General features: G+C 40.7%; 2 protein-coding genes across 7 annotated transcripts in view; both read left to right on the forward strand.

Annotated features, from left to right (window-relative positions):
- The window catches only part of LOC118908390 (collagen alpha-1(I) chain-like), a 57,783-nt gene extending 36,505 nt beyond the window's left edge, over window positions 1–21,278 (forward strand). Inside the window, exons 2-3 of one of the 3 annotated variants that reach the window (XM_057488178.1) lie at window positions 20,885–20,906; window positions 21,011–21,278. The gene's annotated coding sequence lies outside the window, so the exon portion shown is untranslated. Of the gene's footprint in view, window positions 1–15,547; window positions 19,040–20,884 lie in introns of those variants that run through there. The other 2 variants (XR_005023175.2, XM_057488176.1) reach the window with 2 other exon arrangements.
- The window catches only part of MAP4 (microtubule associated protein 4), a 182,089-nt gene that overhangs the window by 36,133 nt on the left and 120,257 nt on the right, over window positions 1–25,699 (forward strand). The window lies entirely within an intron of this gene.

Raw genomic sequence — 25,699 nt, forward strand, 5'->3', positions numbered from 1 at the left:
AAAATTGGTACTGAGAAAATAACAAAATAAACTAACATATACAAAATGTATTTCCAAGGACTCAGTGTTACATGTTGTGTATGGTTATTGTGTCTACTGGCCCTTATTGTGTCTACTGGCCCTAAGTTCAGTTTCCTTTTTAAAGATAGGCTTAGTTAATTCCTCCTTCTTGGACCATTATTTATATGTCCTCGGTTTGTGAAATGCATTTGATCTTTTGAAATGGTAGCTGTCTTTGGATTCCTTATAAGTTAAATTGGGCCAGGCTGCCTCACCACATTAATTCTTGCCTTGGTCTTTGACACCCCGCTGTGGGCCACCATTGTGCCCTCCCCACCTCAAGACCAGGACTCTGACTTCACTCTGCTGCACACCATGGCTCGAGGCTGAATTGTCTGGTGAGGGCAAAGGGGTCAGATTCGATTTTTAGGGGGATAATTCTGGTGACCGTGTAGGGAGCTGGGTGAGAGAGTATGTCAGAGAGCTGTATTAGGAGCTGAATGCAGGGCCCAGGTGAGCGAGGGTGTTTGGACCAGGGCCCATGGGGATGGATAAGGAAGACCCCGGGCTCTGCAGTTCATGACAGTGATGTGTTTAATTGTGGAGGTTATCATTTACTGAACCCTTAATATGTGCTAGAGTTAATAAGTACTCTATGAATTTAACTGTTATAACAACTCCATTAACATTTTTATTTTACAAAAATGGATAATTGAAAGAGGAAACTGGCCAACAAAGATGAAAGTGCAGGAAAGAACCAAAATGTATTAACCCTGGAAGTGGAATGCAAACCCAGCACGAACGGAGTTCCGGGGGTCCTGGCTCACCATGGGTGCGTCGGCTCTGCGGCTGGAGGAGCTCCGAAGGGGACTTGCCCTGCGTACATGGGGACCATGATCTGGTGGAAAAGGTGAAGATGTCCCAGTGGAAGTGATGCCGACAAGAAATTTCACAGTAAAAGAACTTCGACGATGCTTTGTGGCATTGAAAGGATGAAGGATAAGATGCTGGAAGCCGGTCTAGTCCCAGAAGGGGGCAGGACAGTTTGCCAGGGCACAGAAAAGAAGCCCATTCCAAATCCTGACTTAGTTACATGACGAGAAGGCTGGCTCTGTTAAACTTCTCTTGATAAGTGTTTTCACAGAAATTATACACTAACTTTCAGTGTTTCTAATATTTAACAGTGTACTAGATAATAATTTTTTAAATAAATAGTTCTCCTGTTTGTTTTTTCATTTTCTTATACAATTATAATGGACAGACTATTTGTTTCTACGAAGGTTTTCCAAGACCACAGGGCATTCATAATTTTTCCCACAGGAACTCCCACATTACCGTCATTTTGCTGGTTTCAGCATTGTTACTTTTCTGGGCCTCACGCTCCTTTGCAGAGCCAAGGCTGCCTGTGCTTAACTGTTGCAAGTCTGACTTTTCTCTTCAGCTTTTAGTGGTGCCCTTACTTTTTCTTGCAGAAGTTTGTATATGCATCTAATGATAAAGCATTTCTTTCAGTAAGCTTTGCTTTTTTTTCAATTGTACTTACAAAAAAGAAAGAACATACCTGTTTTCTGATAAAAACAAGGAAAGAAAATATCCTTGAAACTGGTATTAAGGATAATCTCATAGGAAGGAAAATGTTAGTTTCATGTGTTTGATGCTGTCTCCTTTTTGTAACAGTTTTAGTGAGATATTATTCACATAAAATTCACCCATTTAAAGTGTAGAATTCATTGTTTTTTAGTATATTCACACACGTGTAACCATTACTATGGTCAATTTTAGAACATTTTCATCACTCCCAAAGGAAATCCCGTACTTGTTAGCCACCCCACCTAATTATTTCAACTCCCTCCTCCTGCTCCCCAGCCCTAGACAACCACTAGTCTTTCTCTTACAGATTTGCCTGTTCTGGACATCTCATGTTCATCACATGACAGTCCTTCGTCGTTTGTGGCTGCCTGCTTTCATTTGGCACAGTGTGTCCGAGCTTCCTCTGTCGTGTAGCGTGCCAGCAGTATGCCTTCTCATGGACACATTCTGGTGCATGGCCACACCACATTTCATTTATTTATTCATCTGTTGATGGGCATTTGAGTTGTTTCCACTTTTTAGCTATTATGAATAGTGCTGCTGTGAACATTTGTGTTCAAGTTTTTGTGTGGACATATGCTTTTGTTTTTCTTTGGTTTATACCTAGGAGTGGAATTACTGGGTCATATGGTAACTCTGTTTAACCTAGTGGGGAACTGCCAGGCTGTTTTGCAAAGTGGCCACACTGTTTTACATTCTAACCAGCAGCATTTGAGGGCTCCAGTTTCTCCACATTTTTGGAGACACTTGTTATTATCTGTCCTTTTGATTTTAGTCATTCTGTTGGGTATGAAGTGGTATCTAATTGTTTTGAGTTTCATTTTCCTGATGACTAATGTGCTTATTGGCTACTTGTGTGTTATCTTTGGAGAAATGTCTGCTTAGATCATTTGTCTGTTTTTAAATTAGCTTATTTTATCTTTTTATTTCTGAGTTGTAAGAGTTTGTGTATTCTATATACAAGTGCCTTATCAGATACATGATTTGTAAATATATTCTCCCATTCTGTGTGTTGTCTTTTCACTTTCTTGGTGGTATCCTTTGAGGCAGAAAAGTTTTAAACTTTGATGAAGTCCAGTGTACCTACTTTTTTTTTTTTTTGCTTGTACTTTTGGTGCTATATTTAAGAAATGGTTGCCAAATCAAAGGTCATGAAGAGTTATCTCTGTTTTCTTCTAAGAGTTTCATAGTTTTAGCAGTTACATTTAGGTCTTTGTTCCATTTTGAGTTAATTTTTGAATAAATATATGAGTAGGGGGTACAGCTTCTCTCTTTTCTGTGCAGATAATCCAGTTTTCCCAGCACCATTTGTTGAAAATACTTTTCCCTTATTGAAATATATTGGCACTTTGTTGAAAATGAGTTGACTGTAAAGGTGGCGATTTGTTTTTGAGCTTTTTATTCTGTTCCATTGATCCTTAGTACCAACATTATCTCGATTACGGTAGCTTTTATAGTATGTTTTGAAATCAGGAAGTGTGAGTCTCCAACTGTGCTCTTATTTCAAGGTTGTTTTGGGTTTCCTGGGTCCTTTGGATTTCCATATAGATTTTAGAATTAGCTCATCAGTGTCTGCAAAGAAGCCAGATGGGTTTTGATAGGGATTGCACTGACTCTGTAGGTGAGTTTGGGGGAGCATTGCCAGTTTAACTGTGTTGTTTATTCCCATCCATGACTTTGGGATGTTTTTCCATTTGTTTAGATCTCTAATTTCTTTAACAATGTTTTGTATTTTTCAGGGTATAAATTTTCATCTTCTTATGTTAAGTTTATCTTTAAGTATTCTTTTTGATGCTGTTGTAAGTGGAATTGTTTTCCTAATTTCATTTTTGGATTGTCTATTGCAAGTATTTGGTGGTCTTTTAATATTAACTTTCTTGATTTTAAAACTTTAAGGAATCAAGGGTCTTCTTACTGGCTTGTAATTCCAAGAAGTGGAGGCTCCTACTCTAGGCTGCTCTCACGAGAGCTTTATCTCAGCCTTGGCTTTCAAGCAGTTTGTGGTCAGACTTTGAGCACTTGGTGATCACTTTTAAGCTGTAGGCCACTTGTGCCTAGGAGTTCCAGACTGATGACTGCATATGTGGCTTGTGTAGTCAGTGTGACTGGTTTTCAAAAGCCCTTTCAGTTACAAAGCAAATGACTTGGCAACAAAAATGCCTTTCATTCATATCATTCCTTTGTTTTCTTGGTGGGAAGAGCTGTAGTTACTAGAAACAGTTAAGATTTCAGTGGTTTACAAAGTTGCATTAGAGGAAGTCTATAAAAGTGTTGTTGAGCCAGTCAGCTTTCTGATTAAACATCAATCTGTTAGCAATACAGGAGCCTTTTGCAGATACTTGGGTAAACCTGTAGCCTAAGAGTTGAAGCTATTAATTTTGAGGTTACATCTTAAATTATGTACACATGTTTCTGGTAAGTATAGTTTTGTCATTTATATCAGAACCATTTAAGATATTTGAAATGCAGATTCTTTGACCGCTACCCAGATTTACTAAATCAGATTCTGGGAATAGGACTCTGTAATCTATTTTAAACCATCTTCTCAGGGGATGTCCACATAAAGTGTGAAAACTACTTTTAATTGTGTACCGCCTTCTCTGAAGAGATTATTTTTACCAGAATTGAAAATTTCAAACTGGGGGTCACAGGCAGCCCTTAAAACAAACAAACAAACAACAAGATACCAATACATTTTACATAGTAAGGATTAGTACTGATTCATGAAACTTGTTGCATTTATGGGGGGTATGTGTGTGTGAAGTGTATGTATCTGAGTATGGGTCATTTTGTAAAATGGTTTTTTTTCCCCATGAATTGTGAGCAAAAGCCAAAAACTGAAGGCCTCAGAATTAGAACAATGTGCAATATAATTTACATTTTAAAAAGTACCTACCATGTTCCTAGAACCTGGGATAGGTACTGGTGTGAGCATCCAGTGGCTTCTGAAAATTCTTGCTTTTGAGCTCACAGTTTGTAAAGTAATAGGCACCTAAATAATAATTTGTGAGTTGGTGGTCTCGAAGCACACATCAGAGTGCTTGGCTTTCATAGGGACCCTAGGGACGGAGGTGGTTGAGGGGGTCTTGAAAAGGTGAAGAAGGAAAATGGCATTTTAGTTATTAAGTAAGAGAATGTTTTCAGATTGAAGAGGAAGAATTGATATAAATTATTTGAATTCAGTGTATAGATGTACCTACCCGCTCTTTTTTGTTACCTGCCTTCCCACGAGCTCCCTAGTGCATGGGGATCCCTGCAGCGGTGGGGAGCTGAAGGGAGGGTCTGTAGCTCTTAGAGCAGCTTCTCCTCCTCCCGAAGGACTCTTTCTTTCCTTTTCTCAGAGCTTTGTTTACTGAAGTTCACTTACTTTTCAGATTTTATTTCATGTTTGTGCTTGAATTACTGTCCTCACTTAATGCATTCAGAACCACTAAGAGTCTAGGACAGGGTGGGGAGGTCAGGTTGAGATCTGGGGAGAGCTTTGTGCATTTCAGCGAGGCAAACTCTACCTTTGTCTTCAGAATACTTTTTAGGCTTTAGGCCAACAGTCTAACTTTATTTAGTCTTTGTCTCTCAAGAGGCCTTATAATCATCTTTTTTTTCTTTTTTGTTTAAACTTAGCATAGGACAGCATTCACCTTTAGGCTGTCGATAGCTGGTCCATAATCCTGAAGACACCATGCTAGCTTTTGCCTCTTGCTGTTGTCTGCTGTGGGCTCCTCTGTTCACATCCGGCGCCATCAGGTTGTTCGGTTCTTGCGTGTGTCCTGATGCACACAACTTCAGGAAGATTCAGTCCACACAGTGCTCCTGATCTGTTTTGTGTTCCAACACTGGTCACTGACGTAAGCAGAAGGAACTGCCTGGGCAAAGTCTGGAGGCACACACCCCTGTCAAAGGCACGAGAGTGTGCCTGCTTTGAGCCAGGAGGGAAGGCGTGTCTGTGTGCTTTAGTGCCCAAATACATAGGAAATGGTGACTAAGAATTAAAGAAAATATAGGAGGGAAGTTAATAGGAGATGAATGCTAATGCATAGCAGTTTTAATTCTTCACTAGACATTAAAGAGGTTACATTTGGGGGTCAGGTCAGCAGTAGTCTTGGTGAGGGGCGCTCACTGGTCACCACCCTTCTGCATCCAGCTTACAGCCTCTGACTTTGTACTGACTTTTGGTGATCAGAGTGCCACCTTTTCCTTCCCCCCATCCTGCCATCGGCTCATTCTAAAGTGGGAAGGATGCTGGGTGAGCATGGACTTAGAACACGGGGATATAGTTTGGGGCTGGTTCACCTAAGCTCTAAGGGGGCCGGATGAGTGGAGAATATGTTTAAAGTGACTGGATTGCTATGCCCCTAGATCCCTGGAAGGTAGTACAGCACTGGGATTTTGCTTTCCTAACTGCAGCTTTTCCCCCACATCTGTTTTTATACTAGTCATTTTCCATTTCCCATCTGGAGCAACTCATGTAGATGAAAAGAAGTCCTTACATTTGCCTGGGTGCTTGCCGTTTTCCCATCCCCAGTGCCCTCTACCTCTCAGTGCTGGAGATGCCTTTCTGTCTGTGTCAGGTGCTGGGAGTTATGGTGGGCGAGGCAGGGAGGGTTGGGGGAGAGTGTTTATATTGCCAATGACTTTTCAGGGTGTGTAGTGATTTTTTAGCTTTACCTAGAGCTTGCTATGAAAATGCTGTGAGAGACAATATAGGTTAGTAATTAAGAGTTGGGGTCCACAACTTTACTAGCTGAGTAACCTCAGGCGAGTTACTTTGTCTCTGTGTCTTAGTGTCCTCACTCTAAGTGGGGATAATAATATGCCACATACTAGAATTGATCAACGTATTAGTTGAATTAGTATATGTAAAATGATGAGAATAGGGTTGGGAATATAAGCACTGGAGTCTGTTGAGATGCTGCTGGGATGGAATCCCTATTTTCTTCATGCAAATCAGACCCACGGGAGGTTCAGTATCAGACTTGACTGTTACGTTTGCTTTTTAATGACCACAATAATGATTTTTTTCCTGGCATTAAATGATTTTGAAAGCCTTTCTTTTTGTTTGCTTGTAGCCAGACACTAAAGAAAGGAGAAAAATTTGTAGGATAAGTAATTTTCCTACAAAAAATGGTCAGTATGTGAGTTGTTTTTTCCCTATGATTTCTTCTTATCCTTTTCCTTGCCTGAACAGTAAAAATAGATCTGGTTTCCTGGGTTATCACAGCTTGTAACAAAAAGCTTTTTAATAAAGTTGGCTGTTAGGTCAGTGGGATGAGATCACTCCTTCTTAAGTATGATGTATTTACATTGTCTGAAGTATTTGTTTAAAATGAAGCCTGCTGGGTAGGCCGACCACACAGTAAGTCTGACTTTGTGGTCACGTGAAGGGCAGGAGAGTAGGTCTCCTGTGTGATAGAGTACTCCCAGTATGTTGAAGAAGGGAAAGGGTACTTTGCACAGCACCTAAGCACTGTGGCTGGCCACATGTAGGAAGAGGCCGAATGATAAAGCGGGTCAGGATGCACTTCAGGCTGAAACCTGGATTCAGGCCTTTCTTGAGACGTGATGAGTTAATTGATAACAGAGTAGCCCTTCTACATTTGGATTAGTGCATCTCTAATTTAAAATATTAAAGACATTTTGAAACTAGAGAAAGGCGGATGCCATGGATTTGTACACCTTAAAATGGTTAATTTTATGTTATGTAATTTCACCTCAATAAAAAAAAAAAATTATTAAGGACAGCTCAGAGGAAAACAGATACACTGCTAATGCCTGAACACTATGTAGTGAACTGTGTGGGTCCACTTGCAGGCAGATTTTTTTCAGTAAATAGATTGGAAAACTTCTTGGACATTTGCAACAATTTGAAAGATGAATTCTCTAGCTCCCTTCATTGTAAGAATACAGTGTATTATACGTATAACATACACAATACATGGGCATCGATTGTTCACGTTATCAGTGAGGCTTCTTGTCAGCAGGGTGCTGTTAGTGGTCACGTTTCTGGGGAGGCAGAATTTACAGGCGGATTTCCGACTGCAGGGTAGGAGTGAGGTCTGGGCGCCTGACTTCCTTGTTCAGGGGTGCCCTATACTCACTTTTCTGTTTATACTAAATTAAATGTTACACTTAGAAGCTTTACTTACCCAAGGCTCAACTTTAATTTTGTGGACACTGAACTAGTTGTACAGTGCAAGAATTGATAGCTAAATAGGAGATAAAAATCTGTATATCATGTCATTTAAAAAAGGATAGCTATTTGGTGCTATTTTGGTCAGTAGATATGGCTGGGTTATTGAGCTCTGAGAGAACTAAAGCATTCTCACCTGGTGCAGGAAATGGTAAGAAATAGAATACCCCTTTTCATTCCCTTTCTTCCTTCTTTGAAATATAGGACTGACAGGAAATCCTGGTTCTAGTTGAGTTCCAAGGATGACCTTGAACAAATATCTTTGTTAACCTCCTTGAGTCTTTTCCCACTTATAAAACAAGGAGGTTGGATTCAAGTGCGCTTTTAACAGATTTGTGATTTGGTTGGCAATACTGGACATACATTGCTAAGTTGCTGCGTTCTGTTACTGTGAACACGAATAAATCCTTACTAGAGTTGGTCACTGTTGTCTGCAAGTGAATGAAGTGAAGTTGGTTTTCCAGACCCCCAGTGATGGGACTTGGTTTGAGGCTTCAGTGGAGAGCCAGCTGGTTGCAGCGGCCGAGACTTGGAAGCTACCTGTCCGACAGATGCTCTTCCATACTTACCGAGTCTCTCCTGGGAATTGTGGATTTTGTGTGTGTGGCTTTAGGTCACGGATCAGACGCAAAATGAATACAGGTTGTTACTAGAATGGTCAGGGGGGTTTCATGTACTATCTTTTTCTTTAAATCTGTTTCTGAACATTTTTCCTTGGGAAAATAGGGTATATACTGTGGACAGTTTATATTTTTCGGTATTTCAGAAATTTCTGTCAATAAGGCCCAGGTTCATGATTTTTGCTGAAGTGGCGCTAGCCTTTTGGGCGCTTGATTATAGCCATAGAGCAAACTCTTGGCCACTTCAGAGGTGCATATCATGATCAAGTTCAGAAATAAAGACAATTCATAATTATTACATACTTTTTTACATCCATATGTCTGTCTGAAGCTTTTTACAATTAAAAGAATTTTAGAAAATAGATTTAGGTTTGCACAAAAGTTGTGACAGTTAATACTGAGTTTCCATATGCCCCACACCTAGTTTCCCGTTACTAACATCTTTCATTAGTTGAGTATATTTGTTATAATTAATGAACCAATTTTGATACTTTACTGTTAACTGAACTCCCCTTAGTTTTTACCTAAGACCCCCTCTTTCTGCTGTGGCGCCTTATCCAGGACTCTGCCTGACACTTGAGTTGTCATGCTTAGGCTTCTCTGGGCTGGGGCAGTTTCTTAGACTTGATTTTATTTATTTATTTGTTTGTTTGTTTGTTTATTATTTTTATTAAGGTATTATTGACACACACTCCCATGAAGGTTTCACATAAAAAAACAACATGGTCACCACACTCACCCATATCATCAAATCCCCCCACAGACCCCAATGCAGTTACTGTCCATCAGCGCAGCAAGATGCCACAGATTCAGTATTTCCCTTCTCTGTGCTACACTGTCTTCCCTGCGATCCCCCACACCATGTGTACCAAACATAATACCCCTCAATCCCCATCCCCCTGCCCCCCCACCCGCCCTCGCACCCCCCACCCTCGGTAACCACCAGTTCCCTCTTGGAGTCTCTGAGTCCGCTGCTATTTTGTTCCTTCAGTTTTGCTTTGTTGTTATATTCCACAAATGAGGGAAATCATTTGGCACTTGTCTTTCTCCCCCTGGCTCATTTCACTGAGCCTAATATCCTCCAGCTCCATCCATGTTGTTGCAAATGGTAGGATTTATTTCTTTCTTATGGCTGAATAGTATTCCATTGTATATATGTACCACATCTTCTTTACCCATTCATCTACTGATGGACACTTAGGTTGCTTCCATATCTTGGCTATTGTAAAAAGTGCTGCAATAAACATGGGGGTGCATATGTCTTTTTGAATCTGAGAGGTTGTATTCTTTGGGTAAATTCCAAGGAGTAGGATTCCCGGGTCAAATGGTATTTCTGTTTTTAGTTTTTTGAGGAACCTCTGTATTGCTATCCCCAATGGTTGAACTAGCTTACATTCCACCAGCAATGTAGGAGGGTTCCCCTTTCTCTGGATCCTCGCCAGCAATTGTTCTTAGTCTTTTCGATGCTGGCCATCCTTACTGGTGTGAGGTGATGTCTTATTGTGGTTTTAATTTGCATTTCCTGATGATTAGTGATGTGGAGAATCTTTTCATGTGTCTGTTGGCCATCTGAATTTCTTCTTTGGAGAACTGTCTCTTCATATCCTCTGCCTATTTTTTAATTGGGTTATTTGCTCTTTGAGTGTTGAGGCATATAAGTTCTTTATATATTTTGGATGTTAACCTCCTGTCAGATATTCCATTTACAAATATATGCTTCCATACTGTAGGATGCCTTTTTGTTCTGTTAATGGTGTACTTTTCCGTATAGAAACTTTTTAGTTTGATGTAGTCCCATGAGTTCATTTTTGCTTTTTTTTCCCTTGCTCAAGGAGATGTGTTCAGGAAGAAGTTGCTCATGCTTATATTCAGTAGATTTTTGACTATGTTGTCTTCTAAGAGTTTTATAGTTTCATGACTTACATTCAGGTCTTTGATCCATTTTGAGTTTACTTTTGTGTTTGGGGTTTCTTAGACTTGATTTTTCATGACCTTGACAATTTTCAGGAGTACTGGTCTGATATTTTGTAGAATGTCTTTAACTGGGATTTATCTGGTCTTTTTCTTATGAGTAGACTTAGGGGTTACGGTTTCTGAGAAGGGATTACAGAGGTAAAGGCCATTCTCATCAAAATACCAAGGGAATACAGTCAAGTTGTCCTATCCCTGCAAAGGTTCGTCTGGGTCCCCTGCTTAGGCGGTGTTTGCCCGGCTTCTCGTGTTCCTGCCTCCTGTAGTGCTCCTGGGAAGGGGACACCATGTGCTGCCCACACTTAGGAGTGGGGGCCTGTGTCCCACCTCCTAGAAGGCAGAATATCTACATTAATTCTTTGGGGTTCTTCATTGTAGATTGATTTATTCTCACAGATTTATTTATTCAGTCATTTATTTATGTCAGTATGGATTCATGAATATTTTCTAGGTTGGGTTACAGTCCAATATTATATTTTGTTGCTCACACTGTCCCAGCTTTGCTCATTGGAAGCTCTTTCAGTTGACTCTTGTGTCCCTTTGACATACCTCCATTAATTACCTTTTTTGTTTTTATGGCATTTTCTAAATTTGTAGCATTATAAGGTGCTCCAGGCTCTGCTTGTGTATCTGCTGTCCCAGTCTTAGAATTAGTCCTTTCTCCAAGGAGCCCTGGTTGCTTTTAGACCAAGATGTGAGGGCTGGGTGTGCTTGTTGCTTGCTGGAGTGTCCCCTAAAGATTTTAATTAAACTTAATGTCTTTTTGAGAGGAGTGGAAATACCATGTTTAAGGGGAAAGTTTAGGCTTGTTCTTAATTTAGACTTTTCTTCCCCTCTCTTTTTTGTCTACCCCCTTCTACTGCAGTTTTTTTTTTTTGCAAAATAGTGCTAAATCTTAAAATACCATGTAAAATGCCATTATGCTAGTGGTCTCTGGCTATTAATATGTAGGGCTTTAAACCATTGAGATTACTACCTTAGGAAATATGAGTGTGCATTCTTGCACTTGCCACAGAGCAGATGTTTCAGGACAGCTTTCCACATCATTGACTAAAACTCTTGAAAGAGGAGTTAGTGGATGTTGCTTCCTAGAAAAGTAAAACCTTCTGGATATGTGAATCAAGTTCTGATTATGCTCTAAACGAGCTACCAGTGGTTTTATAGTATGTGTTTTTTCTTCCCTCCTCCCATCTTTCCTATCTGGTGACTGTGATTTTGTTAAACCCAGCCACTAAAATACAGCCAAAATTTTACTACCATTAGGAACTGTTTAGAATTGATGATGATTTAAATAACAGCTCTAGTGCAGGAGCCTCTTAAACTCACTGCAGCATAGTGAATGAGATTGTGCTGCACACGCTGGCTGAGTGGATGTCTCCAGAAGGCAAGGACTGCTCAGCGCTAATCTATCATTGCCGAGTGGGAATGCATGCTAGTTGTCTGATTTGCTTTTTTGAAAGGAGCTATAAATCTGTATTTTTATCCAACATTCTTGATTTTTGAGATGTCACAGCTCTTCCAGAACACTCTGTAGGCCACTGTATTGAGGGTCCTGTTTGACCTAGGATCCCAATTTTCTGATCTCTGAACCAATACCTCACTTGCAGGTTCCCTGAGTACTTTCCCTGGGGAGAGAGCTTTGGGCTGGGTGGGAGGTGAAAGACCTTCTTGGTTCTGATTGTAGCTTTGCCACTAGTTAGGCTGGATGCCTCTGGGCAGGGGAACCTCTGTGGATCTCACTTTACTAGTTGTAAAATATGAGAGTAAACTGGGTAATTTAAGGTTCCCTCTGATTTATTCTTTAATATTTTTATGCATGGATTTCTTCTCCTGATCATTCATGACTCAAGGACATTGGAAGTTCTGACAGTCTGAGTGCTCTACTGTTAGAGGAGATGCTGTGTTCCCCAAATGTAGCTTCTTTTGGGCGGCTGAGGGTTCTTGCCTGTTTTCCTGGACTCCTGGCATACTTACTGTCTTGGGTCAGTGTCGGGCATATGTGCACGTATTAATTGGTGATATGTTTTTATGTTTTGTTTCTTAAGTAAATGCAAATTCCAGTGTGATGAAAACTATATTGATAGTTGGGGCTTGGTGGTAGTTGTGATGAGTGGAAACAGTAAAGCTGACAATGGACAATGTTTTCTTAGTTATGGAGAACGTTTTTATAGCTTGACTTATTTTGTTGATTTTAATTTAAGTTAAGCAGTTGCAGTGGATCAAGTCAGTAGTGTATGGGAGTAATCATGAATTTGGTGTTCATTGCGTAAAATCACCTGCGTAAGATCACAGATAACTTACACTTATAACTTAAACAGCAGAACTGAAATCTGAAAAACTGTGTTCTGGAATTTAATCTGTAGAAATAAGAAGACTTGCTTCCTTCTCTGAATTCAGACTGCTTTCTGTCAAGAAGGTAGTTTTATAGGTAGAGTAAGAATCTTCTAGATAAATATTAAAGATAAGGGAAATAATTTTTTTGCATACTCTTAAGAGTAAGTTAATGCTATTATTTGACATAGATCAACTGCAGCGTTTTTGTAAAAATGATGTTCATTTGGTTCTTGGCGTTGCCTTTGGAATAGTGTCTTGATGCTCGGTGACTTGGTGAGACATAAAGCTCTGTCCTGGGGGCCAGTCTGAATTCCTGTTTTGTATGGATGGCCAGAGTTTTTAGAGAGATCTTTGTGTTTGATGGGGATGTAATAATGAGCATTCATTATTTTGTTTTTTATGAAAATGTCTTTTATAAGTTAACCTCTGTGAGCCTGAGAAGGCAAATTTAATCCTTAATCTTTAAGTAGAAGTCTAAACTGACAAAGTAATAGACAAGGAAGATTTACGTTTTCACAGTAACTGTAGCCATTTTGGCTAAAACATGTCAATTAGTGTTCTGATCCAGTTTATTAATTAACCGAAATTGTGTAGTTTCTGCTTAAACAGCACTTAGCTGTAAGTACACAGGAGAAGAGAATGTGTGAAAGGTTTTTCTCTTCAGATATGTAGACTTTACTCTGTAACTCTATTGACAACAGTTCAGGACCCCCTAAATCAGCTTACTGATTTTTCTTCTAAAAAATATGTGCATGTGAATACCTGAAATAATTGGTACTTCTTTTTTTAACACAATACATGGTAACTGGGAATTAGGTCAAACCAAACAAAATGCAGTTTTTGCAGGTCAAAAACAGTCAAATACGAACAATTGTATATGGTTCCCCGTAATAAGTATTCAGTACATTTTGTTGACCTGAACAGAGTCAAGTCACAGTCCAAATATTAGGCCTACAAAGGACTCAGTGTGTAATTTTCTCATGGTCCAAAGGAAGTGAGGTGACTGCCCAAGACCTTGTATCTAGTTTATGGCGGCTGTAGGGAGAGGCTAGATGGTTTGCCAATGATGGGTTTTTAAATCTGACTTGAGTTATTGTTAAAAGCTTTTTTTTTTTTTCTTCTCTGGAAATAAAGGCATAATAAGAGGCTGTGTATTTGCAGAAACCATTTCCATAGACACACTTAAATAGCGCAGTACTTTTCAATACTCCATGTGAAATAAGGAGGGTAATACAAAAACCACTTATACCAAGGCTTATGTAATTTATTAGTCTGTTTGGTATACAGAATTTTAAATAATTGCAACCATATTTTACTGATACAAGTCAGAATATGACAGCCAGTGTCAATCAGTATGTGGGATGGATGCCTCTGTGATTTTCCACAAGTATTTATTTATTTTCTTATTTTGGTATTGTTAATGTACAATTACTTGAACAACATTATCGTTACTAGACTCCCCCTATTATCAAGTCCCCACCCATACCGCATTACAGTCAGTGTCCATCAGTGTAGTAAGATGCTGTAGAGTCACTGCTTGTCTTCTCTGTATACACTCCCTTTCCTGTGTCCCTCCACAAGTATTCTTGTAGAAATTTAAGATTCCTCATGTTACGTAAGAGATGATATATCTTTTACTGCTTTTTTGTAGTCTTGAAACAAATGTTAGGATAGTAGTTTTCATTCTAAATTCAGCATGGAAATCTTTATTGAGTAAAAGTTTCTGAATGGAAAATTAGGAGAACTGGTTCTTCTACCAACTAGTATAATTTTTAGAAAGTGTCTTTGTTTATCCATTTCTTTATTTGTAAAATGAGGGTGTTGGGTGTGAGGACTCTGGGCTGGTATGAGCTAGGGTAGCTGATGATCTTCTGCTTCAACATGTCTAGCATTTCAATGGCTCATCCCAGGAGAGGCTTACTTCTTGCTTCATATGTTGATTAGAGAATTTCAGCTCCTTCTACCCAGTGTCTTGGAGCCCACTTTGTATTCATTTGGTTGACAGCAAAAAGCACCAGCTCCTTAGGAGGACCTCATGAAGTGCTTTGTGGTGAAGTTCATACTTCAGCCGGCCTTCCATTGACTAGAATCCAGTCAGATGGTCTCCAGGAGGTAGACCTTGTAAATTCCAAGGAGGCAGGGGCCACGGCCTCCCGCAGCCCCAAGGAAGGGCTGGTGAGCATCGAGCGACCTCTCTGCCGCGGTCCCATTGGGTCATGCCTCCTTTGATTCTGTGCTCGTCACCAGAGTTTTTCTCCTGTTGCCTGTTACTTTCTGTACCTTTTATTACTCAGAATTTACTTCCAAATTTCTTGTAAGAAATGTAGTTGGAAGTCTTTGTAATTTTATTTTGTAAACCCTTTGGTGCGTGCTATATTTAGGAGGTGTTTCCTCCCAAGATGGTTATATCATATTATTTTCTTTTGTAATTGTATTCTCTTTTATCTCATTATGCCTTCTTATTTTTGAAGGATTAGAAATGCATCTGTGGCAAAATCTCACTGCTTGTTCAAGAAATATAGTAGAATATTGAACATAGCCAACATCAGAGCCACCAGGTCATTGTTCACCCATGTGCAGTGTGTCAGCCCACAGCAGAGGGAAAGCAAACAAACCTCACACTGTCTTCTAAAGGTCAGCGCATGCCGATTTGCAGACCAATAGAGAGGCACATTCCAGGGAGGAGGCAAAGTTCTCTTTTGCCTTCTGCCCACTTAGGATGAAACTTGCAGAGTCAGCAAAAGCCTTTCAGTTGATTTCGGCTGCTGTTTTGGAGTTATCCCTGTCCTCCCCTTCCCTGGGACTCTTCTTTCTGTGATATATTGTATATACCCTTTTGGTACAAAACATCATTCCTCATGGATCTCATCCTGTGTTAGAAAATCTGATGAGAATGTTCTAAGCCTAATTGCTATATGCATTCTGTTCTTAAAATACATGATCAGCCCAAAATAATGCCACCACTCAGTTTGCATTGTATTTGAGTCAATACTTTCTTGTGTAGTTCTGCTTCAAGTAACTACCCCCGCCCCATTTTTAATTGCCTTTTTTTAAATTGGCAGAAAAATACATGCCATCTGCATTACATCACTTATCTGAGGTTATTCAGCTTTTAAAAATTACACTGTTTGTTAATTTTGAACAGAGTTGCTTCTAGATCTGGTGCCTTGCCATCATCCTGGGATCTTTTTTATTTCTCTTGTAGGTTAGTTGTACTATTACGGATACTGTGGCTTCCATAGGATGCTGTGTTCGTTTTTCATTTTTTGGAGTCTTTGCTGAAAGTATATTTTCAGGAAGGGTATCTGAACTTTTTGAATTCATTGGATGTTTGAAATTCTCATTTTGGTTCTCATTTGATAGATTATTGGGTATAAAAGTCTAGGTTCAAAATAATTAGTGTTATGACTGCATTGCTTTATTGCATTCCCAGTATCCAGTGTTGCTTTTAGAACTCAGAAGCCAGTCTGTTTCTCATAACTTGGAAGGTACTGCTTTGGGAATTTTCTTTTTACTTTTCTCCTTTCCTTCTCCCATCCCTGTCTTCCTTCTCCTTGCATCATCCTTATCTCCCCCAACCCCTTTTTGATATGATATGTTGTATATACATTTTGTATGTAAAATATATATGCAAAATTTTAGAAATAATAAAAAATAAATATCAGTCCACTCCCAGCTTAAAAAAATTGGACTTTCCTAAGCCCATTGTTTGCACCTGCCTTATTGAATGTTTCTACCTGCCCCCACCCAGGACTATCACTGTTCCCAGTTTGGTGCCTTTCCTTGTGTTTGATAGTTAGAGTAGAAGTATATGACTACTTTAGCACAGTTTCTGAAATTCATCTGTGTTGATGTGTCTATCTGTAGTTAATTGATTTTCAATGCTGTATGGATTTCATTATATTAATACAAAATCTAATCTGTTTTCTGTTGATGTGCATTTGGTTATTTCCAGATTCTTACTAATATGAATAATGCTGCTCTGACATTCTTGTACATGGATGTTAGAGTCTATCTAAGGTATATAGTTAGAATTGGAAAGCCTGGGTCTAAAGGTGCGTACAAGTTCTGCCTTATAAATACAGTCTAAAATGATGGTATTAATCTGTAGCAGTGTACAAGAGGTCGATTGCTGCTCAGCCTTCCTGACACTTGGTAACTGTCTTGTCTTTTTCATTTTAGCAGTTCTGGGAGGTATTTATTGGAACTCGGTGTAGTTTTAATTTACCTTTCTTTGATGATTAGTAAAAGTAAGTACTTCTTCATATGTTTATTGGCTATTTTGGATAGTCTCCTATAAGAGGTGGCTATTTTGTTTTTTATTTGTAAGAGATCTTTACATATCCCTTAAATGAGTTCTTTGTTTTTATGTATTGCAGATACCTTCTTCAGTCCCATGGTTTGCTTTTCACTCTCCTAATGGCATATTTAGATGCATGTAAATTCTTACTTTTAATATAGTCCAATTTATCATTTTTCACCCTTTATGGAGAGTGATCCATGTGACCTGTTCAAGAAATCTTTGCTCATTCCGTGATCATAGAGATGTTCTCCATATTATCTTCTAGAAGCTCTGTTGTTTTATTTTTTACACTTAGGCCTGCTGTCTGCCTGGACTGATTCTTGTGTGTCGTGTGAGGTAGCGCTCACAGTACGTTCTCTCATAATTGCATGTCCAGTTGGCCAGTACCGTTCATTGAGGACGTTCTCCCCCTGCTGCTCGGCAGGGTCGCCTTTGTCACACAGCAAGTGTCCTCCATAGTGGTTCTGTTTTGAAACTTGTCTCTCGTATTGGTCTCTTTCTTGGTGATTGTGTCAACTCCACAGTGTCTTCATTACTTTATACATATCAGTTGAAACGTGTGACCTTGACCTGTTTGTAGGTCATTTGCTCTCGGCAATGCCATATGCCCACTGCTGCAGTTAGCCGTGGTTCCCTGTAGCTTGGGGTTGCCTAGGTTTGTTCTCTAAGCTTGTCTTTGCTATTCTTGGCTCTTTGTATTGTCATATAAGATTTGGAATCGGGTTTTCGTTTCAGAATAAAAAGAAAAAAACCTACTGGAATTTTGTTCGGAAGTGTTCAGTCTGTAGGATAGCTTGGAGATAATCTGCATCTTTGAAATACTGAGCCTTCCCAGTGCATAGTATGTAATCATGATATATTCCTGCCATTTTTTTAAGTCTTTAATTTCTCTCATTTTTTAAAGTTTGTTTTCTGTGTAGTGGTCATGAATATATCTCTCATTAAAGTTATTCCTAGGTATTTTTGAAAATAACCATTTAAGTGATATTTAAAAAAAACCTGTTTTTCCAGTGTTTTTGCCAGTATGTGGAAATACAAGTGGGTTTTACAAACTTACCTGGAGTTTACTATCTTGCTAACATCATTTACTAATTCTGATAGTTTATTTTCTGTCTGTTTCTCGCAGATAATGACAGTGTTGTTACTATCTTCCGTGACTCTCATGCGCTCCTTTGCCCCCACTTGCCGAGCAGTGGTGGTCTGCAGTGGCAGTAGTGGAGGATGTGGTTACTTCTCTTTTGTCTCAAGAGGATGACGCTTGTGGGTGGTTTTGGTTTTTTGAGTTTTTTCTTTGTTTTTTGTTTGTCTCTTTTGGTTTTGGTGGATACCCTTTGTCCGTGAAAGGATGCGCCCATCCTAATTCACTGTCTTTTTTCCAGAGGCTGTTTGATTCTGTTGAGAGGGGATTTTTAGTTTCCCTCCTTAATCTGTTGCAGTGGTGCCATGATAGGTTCTCCTAATGTCTGTTTAGCCAGCCTGGTTCAAAATGTATCTTTTTTACATTACTACATTTGGTTTGCTAATATTTATTTTAGGATTTTTTCATTTAAGTCATGGATCAGCAAATTATGGCTCACAGGTGAAATACAGCTTACTGCCAATTTTCTGTATAATCTGTGAGCTAAGAATAATTTCTACATTTTAAAATAATGACAAAATCAAAAGGAGAAAAATATTTCATGACAGGTGAACATATGAAATTCAAATTTCAATGTTCATAAATAAAGTTTTAGTGTCATCCAGACACATTTATTTACATACAGGCAAAGCTTTCACACTGTAATGTCAATGCTGAGACAGGGTGTATGCACATACAGTGTTCCAAGCTCTGTCTTAATCGTTTTGTATATGAACAGATCCAGAAGCAAACAGTACTGTTATCCCCAACCTGCCTGTGGGGAGCCTGAAGCAAAGAGGTTGTTTAAGAAACTTGCCCAAGATTACATGATGCTCAGCGGCAGGTTTGAGCCTTTGGCAGTCTGGTGTGAATCTGGGCCTGTAACCACTACATTATACTTTCATTAGCCTCATCAAGTGAGTTACAGAGAATTCTTTGTCTGTTTTCTTGAGCTTGTGTCAGATCAGAGTTATCTGCACCTCGAATGTTTGTTGGAACTCCTATAAAACCCTTGGCTGTGTGTATGTATTTAGAAGACTTAAAAATATCATTTTAATTTCTTTAATTTGGGACTACTTAGGTTTTTCTATTACAGTATTTTGGATCAGGTTTTGTAATATGTGCTCTGTTAGGCATTAGTCTTTTTCATCTGAGTTTTATATTTGTTGGCAAAGCTGTTTCTGTCTTTGTCCTCTGCTGCTTTTGTAGCATTATTTTCTTTTCCTTCCTAAAATTGTTCATTGTGCCTTTCTTTTTTGGTCAGTCTCACCAGAGGTTTGTTAACTGTATTTAGTCCTTGAAGAGGACTTCTGGTTTGTTGATCTCTTTTGTTTCTTTGTGCTTTATTTTTGTCATGATTTTATTTTCTTCCTTTGGTTCTCTTCAGATTTATTTTTATGTAATCCTTAAGATGGATGCTTAACTAATTTATATGCTCCTTCTTTTCCTCAATGAAGCATGTAAGCTGGAGACTTTCCTTAAGTTCCTTCTTTAAGGATAGTCCACAAGCTTTGGTATATATAATATTTCTGTTATTCAGTTCTAAGTATTTTTTCATTTCTATTGTGGTTTTAACTCATGCGCTATTTGTAATGTTTTAAAATTTCCTAGTAAAATTTAAAAAATTCTCTCACATTTTTATTTCTAACTTAAGTTTCATGAATGCGGTTTATGTCCACATAAAAGATGCTTTATGTCTTAGTATACATTTTAAAAAAGTGAAATATTCCCTGTGTTCTGGAAGAGAAAGCATCTTACCCAGTGTTCTCTGTAGCCCATTAGCTGAAACTTGTATAGTTGTTGAAAGCTTGTACAGACTTGCTGATGTCTGTCTGCGTGGTGGCTCAGTCACTGAGTTGCGTGCTATGATACCCCCTCTGAAGGTGGACTCACTGTTTCTCCTCATTACCTTGGTTTTATGTATTTTAAATAGCTGTGTTGTTAGGTACATGCAAGTTTAATACTTAATATTGAGAAATGTTAGTGACTTAAAAGTTCTTGTCACTTTATTTCTACTAATGACTTTTTGCTTAGAGTCTCTTTTGCTTGATATTTATACACTAGCCTGAGAGAGTACACCCTTTTATGGTACGCTTAGTTGACTCTTCTGTGGTAGCTGCCGCTGGTGCCCTGTCTAGGTGCCCTGCCCAGCCATTGCACTGACCGCCTCCAGCTCCTTGGCTGCAGCAGATGGGAGCCACCTCCCTGGAGATGCTGGGGGAGGCAGGGCCCTCCCCTTCACAGGGCACTCACCCTGAGACTGCGTGGTGAGGGTCACAAAAAGCTGGCTGCTACTCAAGGTGCGCCTGCCTTTGTGCTGTGCTGTGCTGTGCAGCTTTCTCCTGTGGGCCGTCCCTCAGTAAGTCACATGTAAGAATTTCTTTCTCAGGCTCTGCTTCTGGGAAACTGGACCTAAAACACCTACCCTCATTACATCGGAGAACTTGATCTCTCTAGTGTTAAGTTTTACAAATCCTGTTTTATGTTACAGTTCAGTGAACTTTATCTTTAATGTATTAAGTAGATTGTTGCCTAATTCAGTAGCTCCCAATCGTGGGTGCCCTTCAGAATCTACTCTTAAAAACTGAAATCATCCAACTCTGTCCCTGAACAATTCTGATCCAGTGGCTTTTCACTTTTAACTCAGGTGTTTTCTTGTATTTCAGGTAAAATGTTAAAAGTTATGTAGTAACTTGGAAGATTCCTTTGGTTTTTCACTTTGTTCAGTTTTCACTTAACAGTATTATTATTTTTATTTCTAGGCTTTCTTCCCCCTCTTTAAAGGTACTTTCATGTTAAAGGTAAGGCATTTATCCCCACTAAGGTCGTTCTACGAAATGCCTGCTAAGTACTCCTGTAGCATTGATGCTTTCCTCCTTCCTGCTCAGAAGAGCTAAGCGCCTGTGCCTCAGACCAGCAGTGGAAGAGCCAGGGGGCCCGTCCAGCCTGCAGACGGCAGCTCAGCTGTGGAAGGCTGGGGTCATGACAGGGAACAGAGCGCACCCCGAAGGATGGGTGTGCACCTGGCGAGAGCCTGCGGGGTGTCACTTTGTTACACTAGGAGCCGTCCTTTCCATCTAGGAACTCAGGAGTCCAAGGGGGCCTGGGAAGAGGCACGCATTATAAATAAATAATTAATGGACTCACCAGCACAAATCCCTGTCTCTTATTTGTACCTTCCATTTTCCTTGACTTTCGCTCACAGGGCATACTATGGCTCTGCACATCAGAGAGAAACTTCAGTTTGCTTGATGGGAGGTTTTTCTTATGTAAAATGGTTCTCGAACACCAAGAGCTGACCCAGTGTGGATGCTCCTCCCGTCATCAGCTTCCCAGCACTAGAAATTACATGGTGTGTACGTCACTCCTTGACATACATGTGAGCAGATGCTATGGAGACTTACCGTTTCAATAATTATAGAAGTTTAAGTACTTGCTTGATAGCATGATGCTGGTAGTTATCCCTTGAACAGCAGACTGCCTTTGTCACCTTGCGTCACGCTGTGCTCCCCTAAACACAGCTGCTGTTGCCCTGCCGGGTTCTGAGTGTTAGGAAAGAGTATAAAACCTAAGTGTGATTTACTCCCACTGGGATGTTTAAACATTTTAACAGTAAGGTATTAACAAAGGGCCACGTGGTGGAAGCTGCTCGGGCTGAGGGTGGGGGTGGGGGAACTGATAAGGGCCTGGCGATACCTGTTTGAGTTTTTTAAAGCTACCAATAATATTAAGACAAATGTAAAGGAAAGATATAACTGCCTTAGGCGACGTCCGGGAAAGAATGTGAACCCTGTAGTACTCAGCCAATGAGGAGCCAGGGGAGGGACTCGCGCACTAGGAGATAAATTATTGGCGAAAAACTCCCCAGGTGTGCCTGCCCACCAGACACCCGGCAAGACCGTCATTGAAGCCTCGCTCCGCTATTCTCTCTGTCTCCGTGTCCACTTATTGAATTTGGACCAGTGTGTGTGTTTCTCACAATGTGGGGGCTCGTCAGGGATCCTCTTGCCTGTATGAGGTGGGGGCCCAAGCGGAGTGGGAAGACGCGTCCCGCCCGGCTTTGGGCGGCCCGCTGTGTCTGGCGGTCTCACCGTCGCACGGAAGCTGAGGGGAGACCTGAGACTGTTGTGCAGAGACAGCGTGACCGACGCAGGGGAGAAAATGCAGGCACCGTGGCAACCAGGCAACCTCGTGCACGAGCCAAGGTGGGAAAATTGGGCTATAAGTACTGCCTTGGTGGTTGGGCATTTTTCAGAGGTCAAGTGTGTGTGGCTGAGACGTGTAATATAGGGGTGTGTGCAAGAAACTTCCATTATGGGGGGTTGAGTACACAGGGATCTCAGATACAGGGACCTCTTGAAGGATGGGAAGTACAAATTCTAGGCCTAGGGAAGCAGGGAAAGGGAACCACATGAGCTCCCTTGGAATTCCCCCCAGATAGCCTGCTGGGGTGAAGGTTCTGGTACTGGGGGGACCCCTCCTGTACCGGCTTAAGGACAAACAGAAGATCAAATTTTGCTGTTTTGTTTGGATTAAAGTTAGATCAGATGAAAACTGGCTTTGCCAGGTTTGAGTTATTTTTTTGATGGTAATAAAGCCTCCAGTTCACCGGAGGAATCTGTTGGTTACCAAGGGCACTTCCCCTATTTCCCCTCAACACCAGGGAAGGGAAAGCTAGAGAGGAACTACAGGAGACCTCCCAGGACAAGCCTGCTGTTGGGAGAGCGTTGTGTGTTTTCCTCAGTCCCTTTTCCCACCGCAGCTGATGCGGAGAGTTGAGAGGCGGGGACACAGTGGTGAGGCGGAGTGACAGTTTTGTTTGGAGTTACTGGGGAGAGAGAAAGTGAGGCCGCGTCAGGAGGGAGGGGCACCCTGGGAGGTTGGAGAGAGAAAATTTTAAGTTAAAAAGGTGCTGGTGGCCGCAGAGAGAGGAGTGCCCCAGGGGTTGGGGGTTCCCTCTTTAAGGATTCTTTGGGAGTGTGGCCGGCACCTGGAGGTGTAGACTTGTGTTAGGTGGTCTCAGGTATCTTTGATGAGACATTATATTTCTTATCAGTCCTCTGAGTAATTCTACAAAATTAACTTAACACAAGAAATTTACTGCTTTTAGTCCCCTCCCAGGATGGCAGCTTCCTGGTTTGGGAGCTTAATCAGGACTGGCTGCCCTTCTTCCAAGGGGGGCAGAGTTATTGTCTGTTTGCTAATGAGTAAGTTGAGGGTCTTGCTTCTTGACCTCCTGGGTATTAAAATGCAATCTTTGGGGTGGAATCCTTCCTGCCTTTTGCTATGTTTATGGCTGCGCCTGCATGCTGAATTGATTGCCTGGGTTGCAGACTATCTGAGTTTAGAAAGAAAAAAAATAGCATATAGGTAAAGTTAAAAAAAAAGAGAATAGAAGAGGCTGGGCCTGTATGATTAACATAATAAAGACAGGCTATGCTGAGGGACCCTCTCCTTTATCTGAGGAACCCTCTCCTTTATCTGAGGAATATTCAAACATTCCAGGCCAAGTTGCTCCTGTCTTTTTGAGCTTTAATTAATTAACTCTGGGTCTTTTTAGTAGACTTTCCTGGCCTTTTTCTCTTTCCACCCCACTCATATCTCATATCAACAAGCATTCAGAGGTGGAAAGAAGTATGGCTTTAGTGCATTTGCTCAGGGGTGGAGAGATTCATCTCCATATCAATGGGTAATTACCTGGGCAACAGAGGGCATATCTGTACCTGAGAGGTGAGGGGATGGGCCGGTTTTTGGCTGATGCTAGAGCCTGAAAGAGAAACGGCCCCAGACTGCAGCTTGTGAGTAGTAAATAGATTTTAAACTTTATTTCTCCCTTTGATTTCAGTTTTTAGAGGCATTTTGCCCCAGGATTTCCTCTCCCCAGACTTAACAATGTAAGAAGGACTTAGAGTTTCCCCTTGCCTTCTGGGGAGTCCACCAGGAATCCCAAGACGTTTCCATTGAGAGAGGTCCCACTAGGACAAGGGGAAATGTGTTAATGCTCCCCTCATGGGTACTGAGGTGAGAAATTTTAAGCATTGCTAGAAGATCCCCTTGGCCTAGTGGGCCAACTAAATCAATTCCTGGGACCTAATATATATACTTAGGTTGAACTGATGTCCATCGTGAATATCCCATTCCCTGGTGGTGAGGGGGGGGATCAGGAGAGCTGCTGTGTCCATTTGGGAACAAGAACACCAACCAGGCCAGGGTGTCCAGTCAGCGGAACAAAAGTTCCCAAGTGTAGATCCTAGATGGGATAATAATCTAGGAGACAGAATTAAAATGCAAGATCTTCGAGGGCTAATTATAAAGGGAATTAGGGAATTGGCCCCAAGATCTCAAAATGTTTCTAAGGTGTTTGAAGTCCAATGAGAAAAGGAAGAAACCCCAACTGCATTTTCATAGAGACTCAGGGACCAGATGAGAAAATATTCAGAACTTGACCCAGAAGCTCAGGTAGGACAGGATCATTTAAAAGTCAATTTTGTAACCAAAAATTGGCCAGATATATCTAAGAAATTACAGAATTTAGATGGATGGAATGAAAAACATAGAGAAGAATTACTGAGAGAAGCTCAAAAGTGTTAGAAGAGAGGCTAGAAGCTTGTATTTCAAATTGTTAGAGGGAGAGCCAGACCCTCTCCAATGGACCCCAGGGGAACTGCAAATTCTAGAGAAACTGAAAGCAATCCTTAGTCACCACCCCAGTCCTGGCACTCCCATCATTAGAGAAGCCGTTTCACTAGTTTGTTAGTGTTGAACAAGGTTCTCTGTAGGGTTTTGACCCAAGCCTGGGGAGGAAAGAAACAACCAGTGGCCTTTATGTCTAAACTATTGGACCCTGTCTCTTGAGGATGGACTGAATGCGTTCAGGCCATCGCAGCCATGTCCTTACTGGTGGAAGAGGGCAGGAAATTAACTCGGAGGAACCCTCATGGTCAGTACTCCTCACCAGGTTTGGGTCATGCTTACTTAATCAGTGGGCTGGGCGCTGGCTAATAGATTCTCAAATTTTAAAATATGAAGCAAGTTTACTTGAAAAAGATGGAATATGTGCTGGCCATGTCTTCTAACTTACCTTCTCTCAAGCTGAAAGGACTCCTCACCCAGACTCCCCCGCTTGAGTTCTTCACTCACTGCTTCCAGCCTAGAGACCTGGTGTTAGTAAAATCCTGGAAAGAAGATGGACTCCAGCCCAGCTGGGAAGGCCCCTACCAGTGCTCCTGACCGTGGAGACTGCAGTGAGGGCGGCTGGAAAGGGTTGGACTCATTACACCAAAGAAACTGACTGGGGGATCTGGGGACAAAACAGAATTGGCAGGTGTCCCAGGTGGCGAACCAACCCTTAAGGCTGAAACTAAAAAGAACCTAAGAATGTTAACTTTTATCCTTCTAACTCTGTATTTCACAGGCAAGTCGCAGGAAGCCCTAGAATGGGAAGGAACTCCTGGTTGTCCTGTCAAACTGGTAATCAATATTACTAAAACATCAAGCCCCAAACCATTAGGTTTGATGCTTGTCAGGTTCTCTCTTGTGGTGAACTAAATGACCAAAGACAGCTTTCTGGAGATAAT

Source organism: Manis pentadactyla, chromosome 1 (assembly GCF_030020395.1).
Source record: "Manis pentadactyla isolate mManPen7 chromosome 1, mManPen7.hap1, whole genome shotgun sequence".
NCBI classification, from domain to species: domain Eukaryota; kingdom Metazoa; phylum Chordata; class Mammalia; order Pholidota; family Manidae; genus Manis; species Manis pentadactyla.